This window comes from Giraffa tippelskirchi, chromosome 3 (assembly GCF_054371585.1).
Source record: "Giraffa tippelskirchi isolate mGirTip1 chromosome 3, T2T-mGirTip1v1.2.pri, whole genome shotgun sequence".
NCBI lineage: Eukaryota > Metazoa > Chordata > Mammalia > Artiodactyla > Giraffidae > Giraffa > Giraffa tippelskirchi.
Genome location: NC_137277.1, coordinates 44,577,163 through 44,594,623, shown reverse-complemented (window position 1 = coordinate 44,594,623; position 17,461 = coordinate 44,577,163). Strand labels below are relative to the sequence as shown.

The window sequence follows — 17,461 nt, the reverse complement described above, 5'->3', positions numbered from 1 at the left end:
TTTCAGACCCTTGTATATTTATTTACGTGGGCTGCTCTGGGTCTTCGTTGCTGTGCTTAGGCTTTCTCTAATTGTGGTGAGCAGGGGCTACTCTCTAGTTGCAGTGCACTGGCTTCTCACTGTGGTGGCTTCTCTTGGTGCAGAGCACAGACACTTGTGGGCTCAGTAGTTGCAGCTTGAGGGCTCTACAGTGTGGACTCAGTAGTTGTGGCACAGGGGCGTGTGGGATCTTCCAAGACCAGGGATTGAACCAGTGACCCCTGCATTGCAAGGTGGATTCTTAACTGCTGGATCACCAGGGAAGCCCCAGGTTAATTCTTTATCATACACGATTCGGATGATATCTCTCTTGACCTCAACTTATGGAACAAACGCGTCTCAAACTCCTCCCAGAACTTTCCTTAGTGTAGAACCAGCTGGACTCTATGTGGCCCCATCTGAGATGACTGTTTACTTTCTTTGTGGCTTTTCTCATTATAATATCAGACTGTAGAGTGAGGGCTTGTTGCCAGGGCTACTGGATATAGGGCATATGCTGTTTTAGCCTGACCTTATTTAGCTACACTCCCCCTGTGTTCCAGCCTCTTCCAGGCCCCTTGCTATTGTGATCCCCCCAAAACATAAACAGGCTGACGTTTCTCTCTGTTTAGAATCTCTGCTTCTCTTCTGGGTCATTGCCCTGAATTCACTTTCTATTTCTGTTGACTGATACCGTCTTCCTCCTCCAGTATGAATTACTCCCTCTGAGCAATGAGGTCACCCATCACCCACCTCCCAGGTTATTGCGAGGAGTAATTGAGATAATGTGTGTAAGCACCAGACACATTGTAAATACTTATACAAATTAGCTGTAATTATGTAAACAACAGTCATCCTGTGTGGTATGAGTTCTGATAGCAGGAAGTACAAAGTACACCAAGAATTGCTCAGTACAGTGAGAAACATTAAATGGTGGCTGGTGACAACTACTGTGTGTCTGGGAGTCTAGCACCCACCTATTCCCTTTATTTACTTATTCACTAAATGTTCGTTGAGATCAGCAGTGATCATTTGTCATATTCACAGCTGCCTAGTGTCTTTTTTTTCAGTTGTTACCTTTTTTTTAATTGTGGCAAATTACATGTAAGATTTACCATCTTAACCATTTTTAAGTGTGGAGTTCAGTGGTATCAAGTACACTCACATAATTGTGTAACCATCGCCACCAACCATCCACAGAACTCTTTTCATCTTGTGCTGCCTAGTGTCTTTTGAACTGTCTTTGTGTATCTGGGGAAATTCCTCTTCTGTCTTCCCAGTGAGGAAGTCAGAAGCCACATTCCCACCTGCCCTGGAACTGGGATGCAGGCCTGTGTGTGACCCGGCTCCACCCATCAGATGCATCCATGCGGACCTTGCTTCAGATGGGAGCCACAGGAAGCAGCAAGCTCGGGTGAGGTCGCCATGTTTGCTGGTGTGGATGGCAGCAGAGGTGCCCAGCTTTTGGTGGTGGCGGCTGCCATGACATTGCTTCCCAGAGGGAGCAAAGTCAAGCTCCTGATGCAGAAGTGAAAACAATGCTGGCTGTGGTAGTGACTGCAGCTGGGCTGGTTCTTGAAGCTTATCGAGCCTGACATGGCTAGCAGTTTCCTTTTGGGCCATGGTTTTGGGTGTTACTTCTGGATGTTTCGTCTCAAATCTCCTCCTGAATAAATTTTCTTTTTTTGTTTAATCAGCTGGGTAGTAGAACCATACCAGTCCCCAGCGACCTCAGTCTTGAATGTCATCATGATGTGGACGTTAACAGTCTGGCCCAGGTTCCTTTTACTGTCTCTTCTCCAGCTCTCTCAGATGGTAAAGCATCTGCCTACAATGCGGGAGACCCGGGTTCGGTCTCTGGGTCGGGAAGATCTCCTGGAGAAGGAAATGGCAACCCACTCCAGTATTCTTGCCCAAAAAAATCCCATGGACAGAGGAACCTGGTAGGCTACAGTCCATGGGGTCGCAAAGAGTCGGACACGACTGAGCGACTTCACTTTCTTTCTTTTCTTTCTCCAGCTCTCAGTGAAGACCAGGCCTCAGTTTCTTATCTTCTGCAAGTGTTGCCTGAATAAGACCACTGAGCTTCCTAAGGATAAAAAATGTTTTTGTTTTTTTTTTGGTGTAGGATAGTCACATCCTTGACTAATGTAAGAAGCTCTTCTCTCTCAGTCTGCTGGGTACCACTTACTCACACAGATAACCTTTCCCTGCATCTCATGGATTCATTTGGTTCCCTGGAACCATAGCTGTCTCTACCATCTCCATAGCTACGGGAATGTTTGCTTTATGTCTTCACAACTGTGAGACACACAGAGTGGATTTGTCCTCAAATAAAAGGCTGTCTTCTCTAGAGGCGAATTCAACTCTGGTAACGTGGAGACCTGCTTGAAGCTTTGAAAATATAGACTCCCTCCTACTCTTAGCTTCTGCCTTTCCTATTGAAATTTCAAGGATCTTGGGACTTCTAGCTAACATTTAATCTCAGAGTATTCCTGTGTTTCCCTCTGTTACAGGTTGAATTGCCTTCCCCAAGATTCAGATGTTGAAGTCCCAACTCAAAGTGGATATTTGAATACAGGGTCTTTAAAGAGGTGATTAAGTTAATATGAGGTCACGCAGGTGAGCCCTATGCCATGTCATTGTTGTTCGGATAAGCAGAGGTGATCAGGACACAGACACATACAGAAGGAAGAGCTTGTGAAGACACAGGGTGAAGATTCCCATCTATAAGCCAAGCAGAGAGGCTTCAGAAGGAAGTAACCCTGCCAACAGCTTGATCTTGGACTTCCAGCCTCTGCAATTGTAAGAAAACAAATTTCTGTTGTTTAAGCTACCCAGGCTGTGGTGCTTTGTTATGTCAGCTGGAGCAGACTAATACCCGTCCCCCTCAGCAATCTTTGCATGAAGCCTCGCCATTCCTTTTCTTTTTAGTTTAGTTTTTTTTAATGTCGTTGCTCATTTTTTAAATTTTTTTTTTTTTTTTTTAACTTTTTGGCTGCTTGGCATGTGAAATCTTAGTTCCCAGACCAGGGATTGAACTGGCACCCCAGGTAGTGGAAGTACAGACTCTTAACCACCGGACCACCAGGGAAGTCCCTTAGTCCTTCATCTTTTAGTACAGAGCACACCCACCTCTGCACTTGGGCCATGAGGACTGGTTTGGAGAGTCTAGAAGGGAGCACTCCATGTCTGTACCATTTCTCTGTGTACAAGGACATCTTTGTCAACCGTATTGCCTCAGGAGGGGCAGTGAAGGGCAGTGAGGACAGAAGGGACATCATTCTAGCCAGCCACTCTGGCCACGGATGAATGTGTGTGTGCTCAGTCGTGTCTGACTCTTTGTGACCCCCTGAACTGTAGTCCGCCAGGCTCCTCTGTCCATAGGGTTCTCCAGGCAAAAATACTGGAATGGATTGCCATCTCCTCCTCCAGGGGATCTTTTCAACCCAGGGATCGACCCCATATCTCCTGTATTGTGGTCAGATTCTCTACCTGCTGAGCCACCAGGGAATCCTAGCCATGAATGAGGTAGAGATATTCTTTTTCACGTCTGATTTCACTAAATCAACTTAAAGCTACCCTGTCCAGTGTGGGTGCCACTAAGCCACACATGGCTCTTCTTGGGCACCTGAAATGTGGTTTGTCAGAATTGGGATGAAATTCCCAATGTAAGTGTGAAATACATAAAGATATAGCTGAAAAAAATGCAAAAATCTAATTAGTAATTTTTACATAGATTACATATTAAAATATATTTTGAATCAATTGCATTAAATATAGCTATAAAATCAATTTCACCTGTTACTTTTTACTTTGAAAGTGGTTACTAGAAAATTCAAGATTACATAGTTAGCTTGTATCATATTTCATGCATAACCTCCAGAGGAGCCTGGTGTGCTATATAGTTCATGGGTTTGCAAAGAATCAGACACGGCTTAGCAACTGAACAACAGCAACATATTGTATTTCTAATGGATAATGCTGCTCTAAAGAGGGTCTGGGACTTGCCACCCAGCTACTAGCCAGCTCTCTTGTGTTTAATCAGCAGTCACAACATACTTAGGCCATAAAGTAAAGATGAGACTTGGCCTGGGCCCTTGAGAAGAATCTCAGTCTCCAACCCTGGTTGCAGAAACATCCTAGTGAGTGCCCAGTTTGTATCTCATCCTCACTGAATGATGACCTCTAAGCCCAGACCTTTATACTTTTGTCCTTTTGCATGGCGGTGATCATTAGCTACTTTCAGACCTCTGACCCCTGGTCCATGGCTGGTTAATGTCCATCTTACCTCTCTTTCCCTTGGCTCAGAATTTCCTAGAACAGACATTTAAAAAAAAAAATTTAAAATATAGTTGATTTACAATGTTGTGTTAATTACTTCTGTACAGTAAAGTGACTCATTTATACACATATATACATTCTTTTTCATATTTTCTATTATGATTTCTCACAGGATATTGAATATAATTCCCCGCACTATACAGTAGGACCTTGTTGCTTATCCATTCTATATATACTAGTTTGCATCTGCTAATCCCAAACTCCCAGTCCATCCTTCTCCTACCCCACTCCCCCTTGGCAACCACCAGTCTATTCTCTATGCCCACGATTGTGTTTCTGTTTCATATATAGGTTTATTTGTGTTATATTGTAGATTCCACATATAAATGATATCATGTGGTGTTTGTCTCTTTTTGACTTACTTCATTTAGTAGGATAATCTCCAGTCGCATCCATGTTGCTGCAACATGGCATTATTTCATTCTATTTTATGGCTGAATAGTATTCCATTGTATATATGTGCCACATCTTCTTTATCCATTCATCTGTCGATGGACATTTAAATTGTTTCCATCTCTTGGCTATTATTAATAGTGCTGCTATGAAGATAGGGGTGTATGTATCTTTTTGAACTATAGTTTTGTTTACATATATGCCCAGGAGTGGGATTGCTGGATCATATGGTAATTTTATTTTTAGTTTTCCGAGGAACCATCATACTGTTTTCCACAGTGGGTGCACCAACTTAAATTCCCACCAACAGTGGAGGAGGCAAGAACAGGCTTCTCATGCCTTCTCCCCAGGCTCTGCTGAGTGTCTGCTGACACTCATGGTCTTCCCTGTCCGCCTCCACTAGACTTCACCCAGAACTGATCGTGGGGGTCTGGCCATGGGTTACCTGGTCTTTGTTGAGCTCTTGTTCAGAGCACATGGCACTGACCTCAGCCCTTGGGATCAGGAGAGAAGGCCAGGAGAAAGGAAATCCCCTTCCTTGAAGGAACCACACTTCATTTTGAATTCATCTCTTGGACGAACCAATGCAGAGTCCAGCCTCCCCAACTAGACCCGGTTTGACCAACTTCTGACCTTGCCTGTGAAGTTCTTCCAAACAGTTGTTCAACACAGATAACTCAGCTTTCATGTGATGCATTTTCAAGGCCCAGGGGAAATGTTGCAAATACTTGGAATGTGTGAACTGAGGAAATTGAATTAATTAAGAAATATAAATCTAGAAAATGTGGAAATAGCAGACAAAGGGAAGCCAGACTCTTCTGGTGGCCCCTCCGTAGAGCCTGATGATACAGGAGGCCTGTGTCCCTTCAGACTCCTGTCTGTGACTTTCCAACCCCTAGATACTCTGCTCTGAGGCTCTGGCTCATGAAGTCTCATTTCTAGACTTTTGTAAACTTGTCTTCCTATTCCTGCCTTTATACCTTTGCTTACACCATTTCTTCTTCCTAGGATGCCTGACCATCCCACGTCTGCTTATTCAAATATACAAGTCTGTCCTTTCCATCTGAGTTCAAATACTACTTCTCCTTGAAACATTTACTGATTAATAGCTGGAAATGATGTGTCCCTTTTGGGGACACCTTATTTCTGATTAGCTAATGTCCCTTCCCTTCGGATTTATGTCATGGTTTTTGTTTTCCACATTTCTTCCAAGACTGAGGAAGGGTCCTGGTGGGTAGGATTGTGCTTTATCCCTCTCTCTCTCTCCATTGGCACTCTGTCTGGCCCTGATGCCTGCATTTGCATAATTTAAAAAAAATATTTATTTAACTGTACTGGGTCTTAGTTGCAACATGTGGGATCTAGTTCCCTGACCAGGGATTGAACCTTTGCACTCTGCATTGGAAGCATGGACTCTTAGCCACTGGACCACCAGGGAACCACTGATTTTCGTTATAGTTACCTCCATCCTAGCAATTCCTGCTCTGTTTTATGTGTATGTATCTTTCTGCCTTGATAAACTATAAATATCCATTGAATGTTTACCAGCTACAAGCTACCAGAGTTGCAGATAAACCAGCCAAAGTCCCAGTGCTTTTGGCGAGCTCAGACTAGAAGTGCAGACAAGTCGTGGGTAGCATTGTTGTAAACGGGCTGGCAGATGTGTGTCCAGGGGTAGGGGGTGGAACAAAGGGCAGAGGTCAGTTTTGCTTTTCAGCAGAATTAGCTCAGAGCAGGTCTGGAAGGATAAGGAGAGTCAGGGGAGGGTTGGATTCTTGGGGGAGGAACTGGAGATGGTCTGCAGAGTGAGACAAACCACTCCACATAGCTTGGAAAAAAAAGTGGCGACGGGTATCTTATCAGCTTGTATCCCAGTCCTTGCTGCAGAGTAGACGTGTAGAAAAGGTTGATGCTCTGGTGGTCTGACCGACTGAATGAATGAACTCAGGGTTCTTTGTGGGTGGGGAACCACCCTCATTTATCTTGGTTTTTTTTTAGTGAAGGATGGAGGAGCCTGACATGCTACAGTCCATGGAGAGTTGGGCACGATTTAGAGACTGAACAGCAACAGATGAGTCTCAGTCTCACACAGACTGGAAGACGCACTGCTTTAGCCCAGTGAGTCTCAACCCTAGCTGCTTCACAGAATCACCTGGGAGCTTTTCAAAGGCCTGGGGCAGGGCCTCTTGGCCATTCTTCTTAAGAGCACTCAGGATAATGCTGGTATGTATTTTGGATGGAGAGCTGCTCTGAGGACCTCTGATTATGGCCCTCTGGCACCTAGTTGGTATGTTACCCCAGGTGAGATTCTCAGCATCCCTCACGTCACCTCTTGTGGGTCAGTGTTTCTCACATCTTGCTGCGCATTTAGTCACCTGTGTGTGGGGGTAAGTTTAAACTTTCAGTACCCAACTGCCCACCAAGATCGATTAAATCAGAAGCTAACTGGGAGAGGAAGGGAGTGGAGAAGCTGAGACTGATTATTTTAAAGTCTTCTTAAAAAAAATTTATTTTTGGCTGTGCTGGGCTGTGCATGGGTTTTCTCTAGTTGTGGACAGTGGGGGTTCCTCTCTAGTTGCAGTGTGAAAGCTTCTCATTGCAGTGACTTCTCTCGTTGTTAAGGCCCCTGGAACTCATGTGGACAGGAAGCCCAGCAGGACTGAAGTAGTCATAAACCTCTGGTGGTATGTGGAAGGACAGAATTTTTTGCAGCCTCAGCTCTGAGAGTCAGGATTGAGCACATCTGCCAGGTTCAATAAACCTGTGTTTCTGCCTTTAAAAATGGCTGCATGAGCCCTTCTTGTCAGATGCTCTCCCTGGGCCATCATTTCATTATTTATTCAACTGATCCATCAGCCCAACTGTAAAAGTGCCAAGGAGAAAACTTTGTTTTTAATGATTATGCATCTCTTTGGCTTTGTTACCATAATTTCTGAGGGAGCAACAATTACCTTGTGTCTGGCTGATCCGCCTCCGAGTGCAGCGTCCTTCCAGTTGTTTTAAAGGGACCATCATTCTCTGGGACCATTGTCTACTGCATGCTAATGTGTGGCCTCCAGCTGGGACTTGGGAATCTCAGGCAGGATGTCCTGTTTAGGAATTGCCTCAACTATGCATGTATGTAATTGGTGAATCTGTTGAGCATCTTCTATGTGCCGGGCCCTGTGCTGGGAGCTCGAGATGGTGTGGCAAGTTGCCTCTTAGGAAATATGTTCAAAAGCTAAAGAACTGAGAAATAAGTGAGAAATCCTGGGGTGTGTTTGTGTCAGCCTGGGCAGCCTTCTCTAAGGAGGTGACATGTGCCCTGGTTTCTTTTTTTAAATTTTATGTTTGGCAGCACTGGGTCTTTGTTGCTGCACATAGGCTTTCTCTAGTTGCAGTGAGTGGGGGCTACTCTTATTGTCATGTGTGGGCTTCTCACTGCGGTGGCTTCTCATTGCAGAGCACAGGCTCTAGGCTCGCTGGCTTCAGTAGTTGGGGCACACAGATTTAGTTGCTCTGCAGCATGTGGGATCTTTCTGGGGCAGATATTGAACCTGTGTCTCCTGTATTGGCAGGTATATTCTTAACCACAGGACCAAGGAACTCCTGCTCTGGGTTTTAAAAAGTAAATAGGAGTCTTGCTGAAAAGATTGTATAGCCTTGTGCGTGCTTTAGTCGCTCAGTCGCATCTGACTCTTTGCAGCCCACTGGACTGTAGCCCCCCGGACTGTAGCCCCCCAGGCTCCTCTGTCCATGGGGATTCTCCAGGCAAGAATATTGGAGTGCGTTGCTATACCCTCCTCCAGGGGATCTTCCCAACCCAGGGATCGAACCCAGGTCTCCCGTATTGCACGCAGATCCTTTGCCGTCTGAACCACCAGGAAAGCCCTGTATAGCCTTAGGGGCAGACTTCAACCTGGCCAAATGATTAGAATCCCAAGCTACATTCCAGACCGACAAATAAGAACCTCTGGGGGGTGAGACCCAGGTGTCAGTAGTTTTTAAAGCTCCCTGAATGGTTTCAAAGTGCAGCCAAGGTTGGAAACCATGCATTAAGGCAGCAGTCCCTAAACTTTTTGGCTCCAGGGACTGGTTTCGTGGAAGACAATTTTTTCACAGATTGGAGTGGGGGATAGTTTGGGGATGATTCAGGCACATTACATTTGTTGCGCACTTTATTTCTAATCTCACGCCACTGCTGATCTGACAGGAGGTACCAACCAGTCCATGGCCCGGAGGTTGGGAACCTCTCATTAAAGAGATGGAGTGGAGGCCACTTACAAATGAAAAAGAGACTTAACACAGCCTTGAAGTTCACCCTCCACAGGTTATCAGTTCAGAAACTTCTCTCCAGCCCTTCCCAGGTGTTCCAGAGAAATGAGAGGATGGGGGCCTTGGAGGCAGACGGATGGTATGCTGACTGCTGTGACACAACTGGGTGACTGTCGGTCATTTATTCACGCAGTTGAAAATTCTGTAAGTATTTATTGAGTGCTTACTTTGTGTTAGGTTCTGGGAAGCCAGCAGGGAATAAGATCAAGTTCTTCCCCTTAGGGAGCTCGTTTCCTGGTGGGGGAGAAGGACAGACACATTTCTTAATACAGTTTTAGGAGTTAGGGACAGGAAGTTTGGGGAGCCCTTGATAGGAGTACCTAGTGCAGACTCATGGGGTTAAGGAGAGTTTCCCAGAGGAAATGGCCTTAAGGAGATACCTGAAAGTTTTCGCCAGGGGAAATGGAGGAGGGAAGAGCTGGAGCCATAGGTTAAGGAAACTGCATGTGCAAAAAGCCAGAGGCAAGAGTGAATATGAAATTCAAGGGATTTGCAAGTATTCACTCTGGCTGGAGTATGAAATGTGATGTGAGAGAGGGATGAGAGAGAAGCTGAAAAAACAGGTCGGGGCCAGATTATAAGGGGTCTTATTAGCTGAGTTGTGGAGTCTGTCTGATGTCCTGGTGGTGATGGGGAGCTACTGGAGGGTTTGCCTATGAGATGTGTGTGTGTGTGCTGTGTGATTAGATTGCAGGTGGGTTACAGGGATCTTTGTGAGAGATGACAGTGGTCTGAACTCTGGTGGTGCCAATGAGGATGGGGAGAAACAGAGTCAGAGCATGCTTTGATCTCTGGAGTCCTCTCTCTGGATAGCTCTGTCCTCTTTGGTCCTCTGTCTTGTGAAATCTAGCTGCCTTGGTCTCCTCAACTCAAGCAACCATCTGGCTCTCCTTGGGTTCCCCTACCTGTACTGCAGCCTGAAAACTACTCAGGGATCACTGTCCTCTGTTACTAATGTCCAGTGTCTTGAAATTTCTTTTTCTTTTTGTCTGGTTTTTGGTTGCTTCAGGCAAGAGGTACATCTAGTCTCTATTAGGCCATCTTAGCTGGAAGCAAAAGTCCTTCAGTTTTATTTTTTTGTCCAAGTATTATTTAAGAGAGTTTCAAAAATTTCTGTTTCTTTTGTTTTCTGTTGTTATACTCCACTCATAGTTGTTATAAAATATTGGCTATGTTCCCGGTACTGTACAATATATTTATGTAGCTTATTTAATTTATACATAGTAGTTTGTACCTCTTAATCACCTACCCCTATCATGTCTTTCCCGCTTCCCTCTCTGCACTGGTAACTACTGGTTTGTTCTTTATTTATCTTTATATTTGGTTGGGGAATTATCCTGCATGCCCTGTGGTGTGCCCAAGAAAAACCAAGCCAAACAAACAAAAACATTGGGTGCATGCTTCTTTTTTTTAAATTATAAAAATGTAACACAATTACAGGAGACTTGGAAAATACAGGACAAAGTTGCATATAATTCCACTATATATATATTACAACTATTTTTTTTAGGTAGATAAATTAAGATTTTTAGTTGGAGTTTCAATGTCAAACTCTCAAAAATTAATAGAATTAATATATGAGAAGTAGAAGGATATAGTAGACCTGAAAAGCGCTATGAACCAATTCAACATAATTAAGATTTATACATTTTCACACAACAGTAGGATACAAATTCTGTTCAAGTTCCCACAGACTATAAACTTGGAGACACCAGAACATATCCAGGGACATAAGACTAGGTGTAAAAATCTGATATTCTGAAGGTTTTGAAATCATACAGAGTCTGTTCTCCTATCACTGTGGAATTATGTTAGCAATTTAATATCAGGAGATATTTGAAAATAACCCATGTATTTTCAAGTGTAATGTGACATTTACCAAGAGAAGTCTTTGACTTAGCCATTGAAAGCTTCAGTGCATGTACCTTTTTGAATTAGTATTTTCATTTTTTTTGGATATATATCCAGGAGTGGAATTGCTGGGCCATATGGTAGTTCTGTTTTTAGTTTTTTGAAAAAGCCCCACACTCTTTTCCACAGTGGCTGCATCAATTTACATTCCCATCAACAGTATACAAGAGTTCCCTTTTCTCCACATTCTCGCCAACATTTGTTATTTGTGGTCTTTTTGATGCTAGCCATTCTGACAGGTGATATCTCATTGTGGTTCTAATTTACATTTCTCTGCTGATTAATGGCATTGAATATCTTTCCATGTGCCTGTTGGCCATATGTATATTTTCTTCTTTAGAAAAAACATTATTCCTTAAAATGTGGGAATATATGTTATCTATCATTCTGCTTTTAGTCTTTAACTGAAAAAATTGAGACAACAGGAAAGTTCTGTCTAACTTTCTATTATAGCTGTAGAGCAAAGCAAATTGTGCTTCCAGCCCTGTCTGAGGCAGGAGGAGATTGGATACTAAGAGTTAGCACTAGTCTTCTAGAGAGAAATAACCCAGGAAAGTGGCTTCCCAGGTGGCTCAGATGGCAAAGAATCTGCCTGCAATGCAGGAGACACAGGTTCGATCCCTGGGTCAGGAAGATTCCCTGGAGAAGGGAGTGGCAACCCCACTCCAGTATTCTTGCCTGGAGAGTCCCATGGATGGAGGAGCCTGACCGGCTACAGTCCATGGGGTCACAAAGAGTCAGACACAACTGAAACAACCTCGCATGAAACCCAGGAAAGTAGAAAGAAAACAGAGTACTTTGACATCACAAATGCTAATCCTGTGCCTTCGTGTGTGCCAGGCACTGTCCTAAGTGCCGTGAGGCAGGACAGGTGAAAGGCAAGGTCCTGTCCTCAGGGCAAGGAGACAGGCACGTCCAGAACCAGCCACCATGCGCTGCCTGAGAGCAGACGAAGTGCAGTGAGGACCAGAGAAGGGAGGGATGCCTGGGATGGAGGGTGGCGCTGGGCAGGGTGGTGGTTCAGGTTAGGAAGGGCAGAGCGAGGGCTGACTCCCCGTGAGAAATGTGTGCTTCCTGTTCCGCAGGGTAAAGCCCAGGGCCGCCATTTCCTCCTGGCATCCCAAGTGGCCACCCCGTTGCTCGTGCCAATGAAACATGAAGCACTTCCAGGCTGGAGCTTTATTTATTTGTTTATTTAAATTATTTATTTTTGGCTATGCTGATCTTCATTGCTGCGCACGGGCTTGCTCTAGTTGCGGCGAGGGAGGGCTGCTCGCTCTGGTTGCGAGACGCGGGCTTCTCATTGCGGTGGCTTCTCTCGGTGTGGAGCACCGGCTCTAGAGCGTGGGCTCAGTTGCTGTGGCGCATAGGCTTAGTTGCCCCGTGACATGTGGAATCTTCTCGGACCAGGGATCGAACCCATGTCCCCTGCCTTGGCAGGCAGATTCTTAACCACTGGACCACCAGGGAAGTCCCAGTCTGGAGTATTTTTAAGGATGAGTGTGGCTTGTCTCCTTGGTCCTTTCTTGGCTGGAAGAAGAGGATGCCGAGGCAGAATCTCCACATAGCAGAAAGTTCTTTCCAAGGAGGGGAGGCACCTGCCAACCAAAAATACCTACCTCGGTCTGTTACTTGAGCAAAAAATAGACTTCTATTACAATAAGTCACTGATGGTTTGGGATTATTAAGAGTTACCCTAATTAATATGGAAGACTTCACGGAGGAGGTAGCATTTGAACTGGGCCCTGAATAACATGTTGGATTTGACACTGAATCTGCTGCTGCCTTGATCTTGGACTTCCCAGCCTCTAGAACTATGAGAAATATATTTCTGTTGTTTAAGTCATACAGTCTATGGTAATTTTGTTACAGCAGCCCGTATGGACTGAGTACTTTTTAACCTTATTGTACGGATAGAGAAACTGGGGCTCAGCTCATGATTTAGATCAAAATAGTTCACTGGATATTTCCTGGGAAGATTTGGCTTTGATTTGTAATTTAGGAAACAAAAATGGATTTTCATTTCAGGGTTCAGAGAATCAGCTTGGTTCTTTCTTTTTTAAAAAATAATTTTACTTATTTATTTCTTTTTGGCAGTGCTGGGTCTTTGTTGCTGCTTGGGCTGCTAATTGTGGAGGCTTTTCTTGTTGCGAAGCACAGTAGTTGCAGTTTCTGGGCTCTGGAGCACAGGGTCAGTAGTTGTGGCTTAGTTGCCCCATGGCATGTGGGATCTTCCCGGACCAGGGATCAAACCCACGTCTCCTGCATTGGCAGGCAGATTCTTTACCACTGAGCCACCAGGAAGGCCCCTTGGTTCTTTCTTGTTTGGGGTCCAAAACTTAGTTTGAATTCTTGGCTCTAGGAGTCTCTGATTCTTCATAGGTATTTAAATAAATTAAAAGCCATAAAATGGTTGTGATGGCCATACTCAGGCATCCAGAGGTGGTGAGCTCTTACTCTGGCCTGTGGTTCTGGCAGGTAATAGCTTGTGTCCACTCAGATGGATGATGGCTGTGGGGTGTGAAAGCGGAGCGATGACTAATATTAAAGTGGATATGGGTAAACAAAAATGAATTTGCTTGGACTCCCTTTTATCAGGCGCGATCCCGGGCAGGGTGATGGTCTGCAGACACAGGCAGACCGAGCCTCAGCTGGTGCTGGGAGGCTGGTAGCTGAGTCTTTGCTCTTTCCAGTCCCAGGGCGAGGGCTGTGCCAGATGAGGGCTCCTTGGCCAGCCTCACTGAGGCACCTCCAAAGGTTTGACTCAGAAAGTGGGGAGAAATGCCAGAGGCAGAACTAGGCACAGGCCTGGGCAAAAAAACCTGTGAGGCTGAGTGTTTATAACAGTGAGAAACTGGAAATGACCCAAATGCCCAACGGTCAGAGGGGAGAGGAAGGGCAAAAGTGTTCTAGCACCTACTCTGTGCCTGTGCAATCGCAAGGCTACTGATCTCTAATTTATGGATGAAAAACATAGTTGGGGGAGGGGGGCGATGAGACCTGCCCAAAAGTCGATCAAGCCCTCTTGTCTAGCACAGCTTTGGCTCAAACACATCTCCAAAGGGGCTCACCCTGCTCTCCTTCACCAGCCAGGACTGCGCTGAGAATCTCCAGGGTATTTTATTTAATCTTCAACCACCTCTAGAGAAGTAAATTTTTAACACCCCCCTATTTTAGAAGAAACTGAAGCTTATGTTTTAGGGAGATGCTGAGGTTCAAAGATAAGAAGTGATTAATGTCATATGTGAGGAGGGCATGGCAAACCACTCCAGTATTCTTTTCTGGAGAATCCCATGGACTGAGGAGCCTGGGCCGGCTACAGTCCATGGGGTTGCAAAGAGTCAGACACGACTAAAGTGATTTAGTCTAAACATGACTAAAGTGACACGCAAATGTGAAGTGGCAGAGCCAGAATTTAAACTTAAATTTTGCAAAACTCCCAACCCTGGGTCTGGCGCTAGTATGTATGGGTTCATGTCGCAGCTTCTCCACTGACTAGTTGTGTGTACCTAGGGAAATTCCTAAATCTCTTGCAAATGGGGGTGATAAAAATTCTTGCCTTTCTGGGCTGTTGGGAGGACTAAAGGAGTTAAGTAAACAGTCTGTGCCAGGCACACTCAATAAATGTTGGCTGTTGTTCTTTTTATCATCACTGTTGCTACCACTTCCCTAAGACACATAACTCTAGGAATAATCTTTAACATTGATGGAAACAGAGCAGTATTGAATACTTCCTTGTCTTGGATGCCTTGGGCCAATGTGGTAACAACAGCCTTTGCATATTCCAAACACAGAGAAGTATCTAGAATAAAACTCCCAAACAGGACAGTGGAGACTCTGTTTATCCAGGCCAAGGTTGACTTCTGGAGCAGCGCAAAGGTGAGATGAAGGTGCTTGTTGATTGAAATGACTGGTTCACATGGTCTCATGTCATCTGTGAAAGAAATGAAAGGGAAGTTGGCCTTGACCTGGTGGGTCTTGAGAAGGAGCTCTGCTTGTGGTTTAAAATCATACCTCGTTTTCCTTCGTCCATTGAGTTGTACTCCTTGTGGCTGGTTTGATGAGGTCCTACTGAGAGGCGGGGAAATGGATTAGATAGTTGAGCCCTGCATCCTTTCTCTTCCATTTCCCTAGTGCTTCAAAATAATAACCCATTTCATGGAATAGGAGTTTCAGATGCAGATTACAGACTCTGTATTGTAGACTACCAGTAAGTGTGTCCTCAGCTTGACCCTGGTAGAAGGCTGTCACTCTGATTGCAAAGCCTGGAGCTGCCAACCCAGTCAGGGGGTCCCCACCTCCCCCCAAGTCCTCTAAAATTTCTCTGGCGACAGGAAATTACGATGCATGTAGACACAACAAGCTTGCCCCAGTGTCCAGTTTTCCTCCCCTCTGGGCACTCAGAAGACTAGATATCAGTTGGGCAGGGCTGTGTGGTTCTGGTCAATGAGCTGTGAGAGGAAAAGATGTGTGTCCCTTCTTCGGGGGAGGCATCCAACAGCAGGTGCATGGCAGAGACTGTGTGGCCTGTGGAGAAGCTCCAGAATAGAGCAGCCTCCTCCTGCTTGGTTCCCGAGTGCCTGAAGGGAGCAGGGCCCTGCCACTCCCCAGTCCTAATGGCATACGAACATGAGTGAGAAAGAAGCTTGTGTTGTGTGAAGCCACTGCGATTTTGGGGGTGTTTTGATAGCCTAACTCAGCCCACTTAATCAATGCAGGGTCCCTCCCCTGGAGGACAGCCTATGGTGCTCTGGCCATGTCCGGCCCAAGCGTGCCTCTCCAAGGTGTGGCAAGACTGAGACAGTGCGCATTTTGCTAGGCCCATGCCTCTGGGTTTCTGCTTTGTGTCTCCTCCATGTGTCATACCTGGTGTTTGTCCCTGCCCTCTACTTGCTAGGGAAGCAGTAGCATTACCTTTCTTTGTTTTTCCCTTTCCCCTCAAATTATTATTATTTTTTTGGCTGCAGCACGCAGCATGCAACACCTTAGTGTGGCATGTGGGATCCCCAACCAGTGATTGAACCCATGCTCTGTACAGCAGAAATGAGGAGTCTTAACCACTGGACCACCAGGGAAGTCTCTAAAAATTAATTTTTTATTTTTTATCAAGGTAACATGAGTATGTGGTTTAAAAATTAAAATTGGAAAGTATCCCACCCAGTGCCAGAATCCAACTCTCTAGAGTCAAACATTGTAAACTCTAAGTCTTCCTTTGGGCATTTTCAAAAAATCTGTTTATAATGCTGTTTCTCCCCCCACCCCCCAGTTTTATTGTGATCTAATTGACATACATCACTGTATAAGTTTCAAGTGTACACCATGATGGTTTGACTTACATGTATTATGAAATATATTCTCAATTAAAATTTTTTTCTGCATTATCTACTGACCTCCCACTGAAATTGATTTTGCTCTCCTTTTCCAGCCTGGCAACTCCCTCTACAACCACTGCTCTCTTCATGCTCTTAATTCAGTTATATTGTGATTTTTTGCTTGAACCAATATCTGGTGTTTGCCTTACTGTGCCTATGTAAATACTTTCCATGGTTGAGTCACATGAGGTGCAGCTATTACATCTTATTTCTTATATAATATACTAGAAACAATGCTGTGTGTTCATCCCCTGTTTTCTTTTCCCAGGAAAACAGGAGATGACATTTCCCAGCCTCCTTTGCTGTTCAGCTGGGACCATGTGACTAAGTTCTGGCCAATAGAAATGCAAGGGGAAGTGATACATCCCTTATCAGTCCCAGGCAGTCCTAGACCTTCTCCACTCCCTGACTCTCCCCTCCAGGAAGCTGGAGTGAAGGGCACTGAAGTGGTGCCATTGCAAGATGGAAGGAGGCTGAGTTCCTGAGTCACCACCTGGAGGAGAGCTGCCAACCAGTTTCACCCTGTGACATGGATGAGATATAAACCTTTGTGTGTTAAGCCACTGAGATTTTAAGATGTGTCTGTTATGACAGCTACCATTTAATACCTAATACTTTCAGCTTTTTTTTTTTAATTGTTCTCCAGTTTGCTTAATATCCTTTCAATCATCCTAATTCATCCCCAAACTCTCCCACAGAATTATAAACCTCCTCTCAGTAAGGGTGAACTCCCAGTCTCTTCAGCTGTGCTCTTTGCCCTTCCCCTCCCCACCCTTCAACTAACCCTTTGCCTAGTCGATGGAACTTCAGGCTTTTCTCTGCCTCGCAGAGAGGCAGGAGGCTGGTTGGAAGGGGAAACAGGTTAGATTTAAGGAGAGGTGGCCTCACGTAATGGTTAAGACCTCAAGCTTTTCCAATTTAGTAGCTCTATGACTTTGGGTAATTTTCTTAACTTAGCATCCTCATCTGAAAAATAGGGATAATAATGACCTCAACTTCAGAGAACTGTTGTGTGGATTAAAGAAGATATTCTTGTAAAGTGCTCTCAGCACAATTTCTGACATATTGCATGTGCTGATAAATGCTAGTTATTATTAAGATGAAAAAGT

The 17,461-nt window shown here is 44.8% G+C and overlaps 1 long non-coding RNA gene across 1 annotated transcript; it reads left to right on the top strand.

The window, feature by feature from the left end:
- Positions 1-2,315: 2,315 nt before the first annotated feature.
- On the top strand, positions 2,316-16,915 carry LOC145541950 (uncharacterized). Its single transcript, XR_014079425.1, has 5 exons — positions 2,316-2,389; positions 2,535-2,823; positions 6,754-6,978; positions 9,092-9,213; positions 15,948-16,915. It is a non-coding gene; the product is annotated as an uncharacterized LOC145541950 (long non-coding RNA).
- The last annotated feature ends 546 nt before the right edge of the window (positions 16,916-17,461 follow it).